This window comes from Aphis gossypii, chromosome 2, assembly GCF_020184175.1.
Source record: "Aphis gossypii isolate Hap1 chromosome 2, ASM2018417v2, whole genome shotgun sequence".
In the NCBI taxonomy this organism is placed as follows: Eukaryota; Metazoa; Arthropoda; class Insecta; order Hemiptera; family Aphididae; genus Aphis; species Aphis gossypii.
Window position 1 is genome coordinate 54654996 of NC_065531.1, and position 12272 is coordinate 54667267.

The window sequence follows — 12272 nt, forward strand, 5'->3', positions numbered from 1 at the left end:
AAGTGCGTGCGTGCAGCGTCCCTTTGACAGAAATTTCTCCACCCTCGTCCACAGCCGACATGTATATACATATAATGTATACTTGGAATACTCACACACACACACACACACACGCACACATACACACACACACATTCTATATATATCATACCGACCGGAGAGTGAACGGCACGACGAGCTAAAGAGGGACGAACACAAAATTGGTTTCTACGTTGCATAATTGCGTAAACCGTATTTTCAGAAAACCTCTACCTCCCCGCACATCGCTTCGCACACCCGTTATTTAATAATAATAATATGTGTGGCTGCTCTAATTACATTTGACGACGAGAACAACAACATCCGGGAATTCCATGTGGACGAGGCGGCGTTACACATGTGCGCCACGTCACCACGGTGGTAAAAAGCTCACAAACACACACACACACACGGCTATATTAGATTATTCTATTATATACCTACGATAAAACAATGTAATGTAATAATAGTTCGATTTCCGGACGTCGGCGGAGGAAGTCTTGCACTTTTTTTTTTATTATAATCTCAGTATACTCGGCCTATATGCTGTCGCTAATCGTAGTACGAGAGCATTACGTCTATTTATCAATACATGATCTAACGTCTATCGATCGCTTACCTTGGGGAAAATCTGTCACGGAATTGTCCCTCACTTCCTTTCACCGGTACACTGTGATTTCCACGGATAAATTATTTGTTTTGTTTTGTTTTATTATAATTATAATAATTTATAATGATAATTTAAAGCATATTATATAATAAATACATATCGGTTTTAATAGGTACCTACCTAAACCTAATTATTTCTTATTCGAGAGTATAATAAATACGTTAAATAATTACTAAATGATTGCATCTGATATATAGGTACATACTATACATATCTAAATATTTTTATATACGTAATTATGTAGTCTTTTTATATGAGTTTATTGAATAACTTGAGTAAATATAAAGAACAATTAAAATATAACTCCGAAGTAAAAAAATAAATAAATCTGCTCGCTGAGTTAATAACACAATATAATGATCAATATCGACATAATATATTGTTCCGAATGAAAACAAAATCCAATTAATAAAAGTATCGTAAATAATTTATGTTTTAATTTTTAATTGACCTGGTTTTGTTTGTTTGTTGTAATTTTTCATTTCATTAAGTACGATTACTGAGATAATAAGTTTTCTAATAAATTTCTTAATTACTTCTTTGAGTTGTTTCGAAAACGTTTTCTTTTCTCGACTAAATGTCGATTTTTAAGATTTACGCTTGAAGTCATTCTGTAATGTTCCTCTACACCCAAATTATTATCACAGTATTTAATGAAAATAATTAAAATTAAAAAATACAAATATTTGATAATTCCCTAAATAATATGTAATATGTATTCCATAAAACGAATTTATCTCGATTGAATGTTATATTAACGGATCGATATTGTTAGACTTTATTTAGATGATAAATTTAGACAAATATACATTGACTACCGTCTACTATGTAGAACGTATTTTTAACAATAATCGGTTCACTAATTTTACATTTATGACGTACCTATATAATTTAAAATGTCTTAAATAAATATGTTTATTGCATACACTATTTAATATTTATTGTGTGTAAGAGACAAGAGTATACACGCGTATCGCTCATGTGTAAATGTATAAGCGGCTGCTTATCGTTTAAACATAATATAATGAAATTGTTTCATCTTACATTTTCACGAGTATTTGGATCATAAAATAATTTGATAACTTTAGCTGTTTAAATATTTAAACGATATAATTGTATTATAAACGTATACAATCGAAAACATTTATAACATTATGATAAGCGTCTATTATACGTCATGTATGAAAAATATCATGGCATATAAGTTAGCAAAAGTTAGCATTAAAGCTATTTCGAACTTAAAAAAATATGTACTCGCTATAAGTCTTCTGTATCTTATACAATACGTCAATCCTATATTATGAGCCATATTATTAACACTCGTAAGAATAAATCATTGGGATTATAAATTATAATATAATAGTATTATATAATTTCAGTGTTGTTAAATAATTTACTCACATAGTCATTTATAATGGCGAAGAATTTCTTTTTGTACTGCGAATATCTGAAAAAAGAAAAACTATATTTAACAACTACAATCATTTGTCGTATAATTCTCAAACATATTCTAAGGAAGAAAAAATACACTTCTAAAAAAATCATTTGTAAAAATAGGTATTGTCGTAAAAAATATATATACTATAAATATATTTTGCAGCCGTACCTATGTCAATTCGAAAAAATATAGTAACCATTTCTATGGGAATGAACCTGCAAATTATCGATTTTCTACAAATATTATATTAATAGAGATTAAACGCTAATAATATATTATAATAAAACAATAACAATTTCAATATTGGGACTATATAGTAGATAATAATTATGTTTAATCTAGTAACTGTAGTAGTTGTCCCGGTATCACGCGTTTCCGGCTCCCCGTTTTGGTTATACACGATATCAAGTTATTGTTGTTTTAAATATTGATTCGTCGAAATGTATACATAAAGTATTACAATAAATACGTTATAAAATAACACAGTTCTACTGTGGACTTATTCTGCGATGTATTAATACTATAACTTAGACGTCTCAAATTCACTTTATAGTCTAATAAATAATATTATTTAATATTTAAATGTTTAATAATATTGTGCTACCAGTGTAATATAGTCATAGTCGTGTTTTCTGAAGACATTTTTTAATCATGCGTATACTGGAATACTGCAATAAACAGTAAATATGGAATAGAGATGTTTATTATAGTCTATAATACACGGAAGCAACAACGAAAAACCAATATAAATCCAAATCCTAGCTGTCCCTGTAGCCATAATCAATAGCTCATCATCGTACTTAATTTGAACTAATATAAAAATACTGTTGAAAAGTTAGCAACGTTATCTCTTCACTCCAGAAAGAGTTCAGCTTTCGACTTAAACTCGAACGAAAACATATTATATTTCATATAGAAACGACTAATGTGTAAGAATAAATACTGGATAGGCCATGATGGAGGGAAAACATCAATATAAAGTGTTTAGTGGAGTAGATAATAATATGTCATCGCAGTATTTGTTCAAAACTCTCTCAGAAGAATGCATCGGAGGAACGAATAGAGTAAAAAAAGTTTCTAATCAATAATTTTTATTAATGTTATTATTATTTTCTTCTATTTGTTTTTTTATGTATTTACAAAACATAATATTGTAGTATTTAATTAACTTTATTTATGTCCGCATAATTGCTAATTACTCGAATAAGCAAGCAACCCGCACCCCTCGAGTAAAAAAACTGAAACGGGCGGAAAATATATATATTCGAGTGACCCAATGTACACTAATAATATAAAAAAAAAAATAATAATAATAGTCCAGGAGGTATTTATTTATAAAGCATATAGTATAAGTGCTGTTGGTGTAGGAGATTACGCGCGGACGGGGGACGAGAACGTAATCCAGAGGCAGTTATGTGACGTTTACAGTAAGGGACGGATTATTCAAACAGGTTTATACAATATAGTATTATATTAATTATACAGGATAAGGATTATGATGTAGGATCCAGTGTTAAACTGCTTTTTTGAATGCTCAGGTTTTTTCTCTACCGACATACGTCGCTACGTCAAATTTTATTATTTTTTGTTGTTTATTACGGAAAATCCCGAGGCATTGAAATAGATTCGTTTTTATTTATTGGTCTGTATTTTACTGTCGATGTAAATAATATACAATGTTTCTATATATATGTGTATATTATTAAAACGAGATGCCTACGCATTCGGGTAAATACATTTACGGACGTCAAACCGATGGAACGTGAACGCAGAGGTAATAATTGTACAAAATATCAAAATATATACTCCCACCAAGACCATCTAGCCATTAGATCGGATGAGTGATGTACGCATATCAGGTTGCGGTTGTCGGATGAAAAGAAATAAAGAAAACGTTTCAATAGAAATCAAAGTGGCTGATTATTGAAAACGATAATTCCGATACGCACTCGAACGTAGACCAACACGATTACTATACTACTATATGATATAAAATTATTGCATACGAGTATAACTATTCAAATTACAATCATCTCGGATCTATAACAACTGCCAGAGCGCAATCGAATCCGATATATTATATTATTTTTAAGCAGCGAGTGAATGGTGGTCGAGTGCAGCTGCAGTTGAGTATTTTTGAAATATCGTTTGTGTATCGTGGTTTTACGTGGATTGTGAGTATAAGTGATCACTCGCGTAATTACGTTATGTTTACATATTATAATAAATGTTAAATAACTTTGACCAAAAACCGGATATAAGTTGAGGAAAAAAATTAACTTTGCTGACGGGATGCTCTGTACTGCAATGTATATTATCAAAGAAATCACAGCACTAGAGTAGTACGTATCGACTGTCGTTCGTATACACTATTATGTTTAAATGTTTTATATTATGAAAGTGATAACGTTAAAATCGTTTTTACCAGTGAGTGCAAGTGGTGGTACGCAAGTAGATGGGTGAGGTATAGAAGACCACCCGAGAGAAATAAAAACGACGATCTCGACGCGGCTCGCCACTTCAATTTGTTCGCACAGATGTCATTCCAAACTAATTATACGCACTGCAGGAAATAATATTATGTTCAACCACGCCTCGACGAATTAGCGCGTGCGAACCACGCGAGTGGCGGTTTAATCATTTCTATACAGCACGTCGTTGTCAGTTAATTACCCTAAAATTAACGTCGTGTTTAAATTAACTCAATAAACAATAGGAAACGTGTGAAGTACCGCAAAATAGCCAAATCGAAAGTTTCAGATAAAGTGTTTTTCGATTTTAATTTTAACATGCGAGTGGTGAAAATCTTGTACTTGTGATCGTGCAGGGTTTGATGGTTTATTAAGTGTTATTTTTACCGTTTACAAAACGAATATTATCTATTACGATCTTATAATAACGTCACTAGGTCCCTTATTTATATAAGGTCCGACACATTCACCAATAACACGACTGGTTTTTCTCTCGGTTCTATTATTGTTGTATCATATTCCACACGTTATAATATTCCCCCTTATTATTATTATTATTGCGCAGGGATATTTTGGATCGCGTCCCAACGAGTGTATATTTCTATATTATTATATTACAATGTGGTGTAACTGTAAGGGGGAAGTGGGTAACAGAGAATGACACCCTAATACTAAAATATCAAAAATATAGTGTTATAATTCTCAGTGAAATATTTTTGTTTTTATTTTGTATACTCGGCATTTAAAAAAAGCTAGTCTAAGGTCTAATCTTCGTGCCCTAGAACAAAACGTTTAATGGTTTATGTTACATTGTTACCCAATAGACTCGAGACTTATCGCTTAAAATAATAGTGATTTGTTTTATTTATTTCTGTGTTTTGTGTGTACAGTATAAATATACATAAGATGAACACACCTGCAACGCTTTCATGATGTGTGTGGGGCTGATGGTGAAAAATAAATACTGCAAAAAAAGGGAACGCGTAAATTATCCAGATAGACGATGAGCATCCTCAGAACAAATATTTGGCACCACGTGTTTGTGTTGAGCGTTAATGGATAGTGATAGACTCTGTTGGTCAGTACCTATATATATATAAATTGTATATGTACATATATAACTGTATAAGAGGTTGACAGAGAGTTTTTTCTGGAAGGAAAAAAAAATACACCGTAGACGTATAAAGGATACCCCGAATACCAGTAATGGCAAAACCATTAAAGTCACTCTTGTCGCTATATATATATTATATATAGTATCTATATGTATATAAAATATGTACGCCCTGTACAAATAATATAGTATTATATTCCGTAAGAGATCGAAGCGATCTCGTTGTTATAATACGTATTAATGTATTATTGTAATTTATAACATAAAATATTAGGTATATAATAATATTTATAGTGTGTAGTAGAGTAATTTCATTTATGATGATAATATGAATAATGAATATGCGTATTATAGTCGTGTTAATAAAAACTAAAAAACGAGTGTAATATAGATCTTTCGCAAAAGAAACAAATTTAAGAAAAATTTGGAATTTTTTTCGATAGTGACTTAACTAAGTAAAATAATATAAATTTATACGAATACGCGTGTAAAAAAAAATATAGAGAGAGATTTAATATGCTTAAATAATAATTACAACAAAGTATCAAGCATACAGGATAATTCTCGAGTACACCAAATACATATACATAATATACAACAAGAATATTATGTGATGCCGATGAGGAGCGGCCGTAGCCATACATCATCAGCTCGGCTTGCAAAAAAAAAAAAAAAAATAAATAAATAAAAAAACGAGGAAAAAACCACAAACGTCGACGTTGGTCGCTCAGGGTTGGTAATGTGGTGGGAGGGTTTTCAGTGATGGTTGGAGGGTATCGAGCTCGTTAAGGGTACGGTTGCGGTGGCGGTGGCGGTAGTATATAGCGGCGACGAGCAAACGGCGCCTTATGGTCTGACGTGGGGTTGTGCCGCTAATTGGGCCGCGCTAACGAGAATACAAAATGCTCTACTTCTCTCTCTCTCTCTTCTCTACTCCTTCTCTTGCCGTCTCTCTATCACTCGCGAGTGCTCCGGAAAATTCGCTGCAGACAATCTCCGCGAGTTTAGTGATATGCTTAGTCTGTTTATTCCTGGGGGCACATCTCGTTTGTGATAAACGGAGACTTCGGTACGAGTATACGTTATTAAGACAAAAATATTTATGTTGCGCAAATACAATTTCTTTTTGCGGAAACCTGCTCTATACTATTTAAAAACACGTCCGCGGTATAACTTTCGGAGAGAACCACACACGTGTCCGACGGACTTGTTATAATTACGAGCGGGATTATAACGCTGCAGCCGCAGTAAAAACACTGCATCGAACCTCTAAAGGGCCAATTAAAAAAAAAAAAAAAAAAAAATTATACATAAATCCGTGAGACAAAAAGTGTATGGCTCTCGTTTCCGCGCCGAGGTAAATAATAATAATTAATACCAGATGTTCGATTCGTCAGCAGCAGCATACATAGTAGTAGTATCACCGTCGTTGTCGTCGTCGCCGTCATTATTATTATAATAATGTTTCGAGTGTCGGCGGCGGCGACACGAGACACTAATTAGACGCGCGCCCGCTTTATAACCTGCAACGCCTCCGAGCGGTTGGCACCGGAGAGCCGTGGCACGACGGCGTGCCCTCCTAACAAGCTGCAGTAGCGAGCACGGAACTACATAATAATAACGCGAGGCGGCAGTAATCGTACAAATGATAATAATAATTATTATTATCGTGAAAGACGGCGTTCACACGAGCATCGTAGGGAGTTGTGTGTTACACGCGCGTTATTGTATGCAACTATACGCGTATGGCATTCTTATATCTGCCACGAGTCATATCGCACTCTGCAGTGTGGAAACAGGGCTCAGAAAACGAATACGAGCCAATTAATACCGCATGGCGGATAATTCCAAAGTTCTGTGACGAATGCACAGCCGTCCGTCACGATTTTATCTTTTAAAAACATTTACAATTAATAATTGTCAATCATATTACGCGCCGTACTATACGTTATATTTCGGTTGATTATAATTGGTATATTACATTCAGAACGTTGTACACACAAATGATTTATACGTCCAATTATATTTGACTCGTTCAAAAGTAATTAACAAATGAGCACACATTGCGTAAATATTTAGGGGCATACATATTGTTGTTTGTCAATAATGGCAGTGGATCTAGTGATTTCGACCTGTAAGGAGTGGGTGACAGGTTTTTTAAAAATAACCTATAGAAGCGCCGAGGTGTTTGCTTAGCGTTTGTGAGCTTTGTCGTACTAAAATTTATCTTTTGGAATTCGCGTGTTTTTGTTTGCAGAACACAGCTAGACATTTATTATATGATTGTAAGGCGCATACAACTTTCAGACACAGAAAGCCTCAAGGCTCTCATACACGCACGCACACGGATTCGCGTTATTCCGGGTCTTCGTTTGGTCACCCAACCGATGACACTGAAAACACGCCACTAAACTTATACCAGTTATACCACGGAAGTCGGTAATGCGGTTATGCTCGTAGTCACAACTACTATTATATGCTGCAATGTTCTCCAACCGTTTTAGGTAGGTATGTGTATACACGCGTATTATATTTATATGACCATATAGGCGTATACGTGGCGTCTGCGCTAATTGAAGGAACGCTCCAGGTATTATTTCCTACGACCCCAGTCCTCAGCTATATTAGTATTATTGTATCGTTTATACTTCTTCGACAACTTCTCATCAATAACTAGCCGAGCGAGAGACGTGTCGCGACACCCCCTCGGGACGAGCGAGCACCCGTAAACAATCCTGTTATACGCCGTCAACAATTCGGAGAAGCCGTAATAATAACAACACGGTTAGCGATGATATGAGCACATACAACGTATATATATACAATATACGTCACATAAAATAAAACAATTTTCTTTTTTACTATAGATGGAATTTGCGTAAGGTTAGGAATTGTGAGTATCTATCATTTTCAAATGAGTGAATTTTGAACCACCCGATCAACTTTCAGTTTGACAAATTATTTTTAGCCATAGATTAAAAAATTACGATCCGAATAAAAGTATTATCCATCCCCGAGTGCAAAAAAAATTAGATAATATGAGTATAAAATTGTATATTCTCAAAATGTTTTTCCTTCAATACAAAAAAGATATTCTGTTATTCAGTGAATTGTTACTAGAATTACTCACATGGTTATAGCAACAATAAAGATATTTGTTTATACATTTAATAGATAACTAGTATAAAACGCTTGTAGTTCACTGTAACATAATACGATGTACCAGGTACCTAGATAGGTTAAGTCTCGTCGTGTATTTAATTTTAATACAACGTAAGATGTTTTTATTCAATTGAAAAATTAATTACCTTCTATATTTAAAATTAATTATAATAATATTTGTACACTAATATTTACCATACTATTATAAATCGATTTATGAGTATATTTATAAAAGTTCCAAGTTTCAATATTTCAGATTAAAATATTAAACCGTTCAATTTTTTTTTAGAATATCTAATTTATCCAAACGCACTTGGTAACTAATAAAGGGAACAAATAAAATTTCTAAGAAACATCTCTCTACCTATATCTTAAAATTTTAATCTAATTAACTTAATGGCTATTGCCGAAACAAAACAAAAATAAATATATTGATGTTTAACACTAATTTTGACTGTGCAATAAAACTTATTGTGTTTACTATTCCACTTGTCGACTAGTGAGTGGATATTCAGTCATTGTTAAACTGCATTTCTTTTACTCCTATCTGCGTGCACCGTCCTAGTTTTATACTCTTGAGTATTTAATAAATGATAGAATACGCGTGACAAATTGAAATCGAACAATAAAACAACAATTTATGTGTTTATGTTTTTACGAACTGACAATAAAAAATTAATTAAAAACTGAACGATGAATATATTTTCCAATTTGTCGGCGAAACAATGAGATAGGGACAGTTATCCACGAATATGACAATACACAAGTGATGAAAAAAAGTATTTCAATCGGATTCATTAAACCCGAATATTATTGGGTAATTATATTAATGATAATAATTGTCTGGAAAAGGGAATAATCATTTTTCACATAACAATTATAAACCGGATAAATATTTAAATATTGCCATAAATTGTATTGTTTAACTTGGATCGACATATTATATTCGTATTATGTGTAATAATGAGAATCCAAGGGCAGGATATGTAGTGTAAACAACTAGCTATCGTGTAATTGCAAAACAACTAAATGGAAAATAATTAAATCGGAGTAGTATAAACGCATAATCTTAACGATGTTTACAATAAAACAAAATTAGGCAAAAAGTTTACCTAATCACCTTTATACCTACATACAGGTAATAAACTAATAAATAATAATATTATACAATACTCTTATAAAAATGTATAATATAAAATAAAAACTGCAACAAATAACACAAATTTTAATCTCGAATTTTAGTTATGAGTTGTTACTGTACTACAACGTTTGATTTATAAAAAAAAATTCTGATAACCATTTGTTCAAAATCCTCTATAGAGTAAAATATGATATTATGTTACCCTGAATCCTAATGATCTATTTTCACGTCCTCTTTCTTCAATTATAAACGTTTTGGTTCTGCACTCGACACGCGTTTATAATTTACACTATAATAACAGAAGACCCCGTGAAAATATTATTTCTCGTGTTCTTACGATACACACACTTTTGTAAGATCACGTATGTACTACAATTTAATTACTCATTAATAACAAAGTTATTGTTATTTTTTGAATTGAAATCGAGAACCGAATTTCCAGCCAAGCGGTGTATAAGTAAGCTAGGGTAAGTTTCAATACACACGCACACACACACACACAGATTTTTGTCATTAACACACTACCGACTTTATATACATATTATACGCGTAGATTGCGTGTCGCCCGAAAACGGCGGGGAATGAAGAGCAGGGTCTTTGTTGGGCGCGTTGTTCTATTACTGCGTCTAATTGGTTCATACTCATTAAAAAGCCCTCGTCGCTAACACCGTAGTCGTCGTCGTCGTCGTCGTCGTCGTCGTCGCCGGCCGAGTTCTAATTTAACCAGGGCGAACCTCATTATATTGTCGACCCGTGTCTGACGGGTGGTGGAGTGGAGGGGACCCGGATTGCTAGGGTTAGGGGGTAGAGGGATGTTATATATTTTATATACATGCACACACATGCGCGCGCGTCAAGCAGACGAACTTAACTCGCTAACTAACAAACCGCCTCCTTCGCCGCCATACGCACAGGAATATTGTATACACTACCCGTCCGTCCGTCGACTTCCACGATTTGGAGAACAAGTACGGCGGTGGAAGCGGAACGGTGCGTTATTATTATAACAACGCGAAAAGCCACGTCTTTGTTTTCTCGAAAACGGTTTCTAATTTTAATAACGACGCCGCGTTTTAATTCGTACAAACATAACACGCTATGCAGCGTATACGTCGTATTATATATATATATACACGTGCGGAGGCAGATACGTGGGACAACCTCATTAACTAATCGCAGTGTTTTATGCTGCAAAAAAACTCTGACAAACGTTTCGTAAAATATGTAGTTGTGTTTTTATATCCCCAATACTGCGGCTATCATACGTTATTATTAATTTATTATAAAGACATTATATGGGTAGGTACCTACTATAAAGGTAATACTCGTTTTGAATACCACTACCGCTACTATTAGACGTACATTACATTATTATAAATTACGTACAAAGACGAAAAAAGCTGATTTTTTTATTTTACTTTTAAATCAACCGGATTACCAGTTTTTAAAACGACTCGTCAGATCGAGGTGGCAAATAAGACACCTGCAGCTGATGACGGTAATATATTATAATATACGTATATTATGTGAGTGTTTTACGCTCGCCGCCGAACCGATGTTCGTCTCTTATCCGACAACTTGGCCGCCGCAGCCGCCGATTACTTACCGGCAGACAACGACTGTAGTGTAGATGATGTATTCATATACGTATAGGTATGTTGGAAAACTGAATGACGATTAAATTATTTAATCGTTTCATATCATCCGGATGCGTACGCTTAATTTTAAAATAACTCCCATACGAGTACATAATGTATTAATACGTACGTATACCTATAAAGGTACACAGAATATATACCCGTCAAACGACAAAAAATAAAACATTAGTTTTTTTTTTTTTGAACGATGAAAAACATATTAAAACTTAGAATAAGTTTTAAGTAGTATTGAGAACAGGTGTGCGAGTTTACAATACAACGACTCTGAAATGGGTTATCGTATTATAACCTGTATAATATAAAATTATATTATAGTGGAGATTACTAATCCCTCCTGTACAATAATAATGAATAGGTCGGTAGGCCATATAAGCAAATCGAAATCACTTACGTCATTAAAAATACGTGTTCGAGACACTTTGGGTGTAAATTGTTCACTATTATTAGATTATATTATTTTCCTAACACTCGATTCCGTCCATTACACCATTATCGTTTTGTCTTGCGGTTAATAATGTACATTATATAAACGACATGTAAGACCAATTATTATAGAGACGTGTTTTCTTTAGAATAATTATCACACATAATGATAATTTT

General features: G+C 33.4%; 1 protein-coding gene across 5 annotated transcripts in view; it reads right to left on the reverse strand.

Annotated features, from left to right (window-relative positions):
• The window catches only part of LOC114131605 (LIM/homeobox protein Lhx2-like), a 94726-nt gene that overhangs the window by 57129 nt on the left and 25325 nt on the right, over window positions 1-12272 (reverse strand). For 4 of the 5 annotated variants that reach the window (XM_050199243.1, XM_050199242.1, XM_050199241.1 and 1 more), the window contains exon 2: window positions 2090-2135. The exons of the other annotated variant lie outside the window; for it this stretch is intronic. The gene's annotated coding sequence lies outside the window, so the exon portion shown is untranslated. The remainder of the gene's footprint in view (window positions 1-2089; window positions 2136-12272) is intronic. 5 annotated transcript variants of the gene reach the window in all.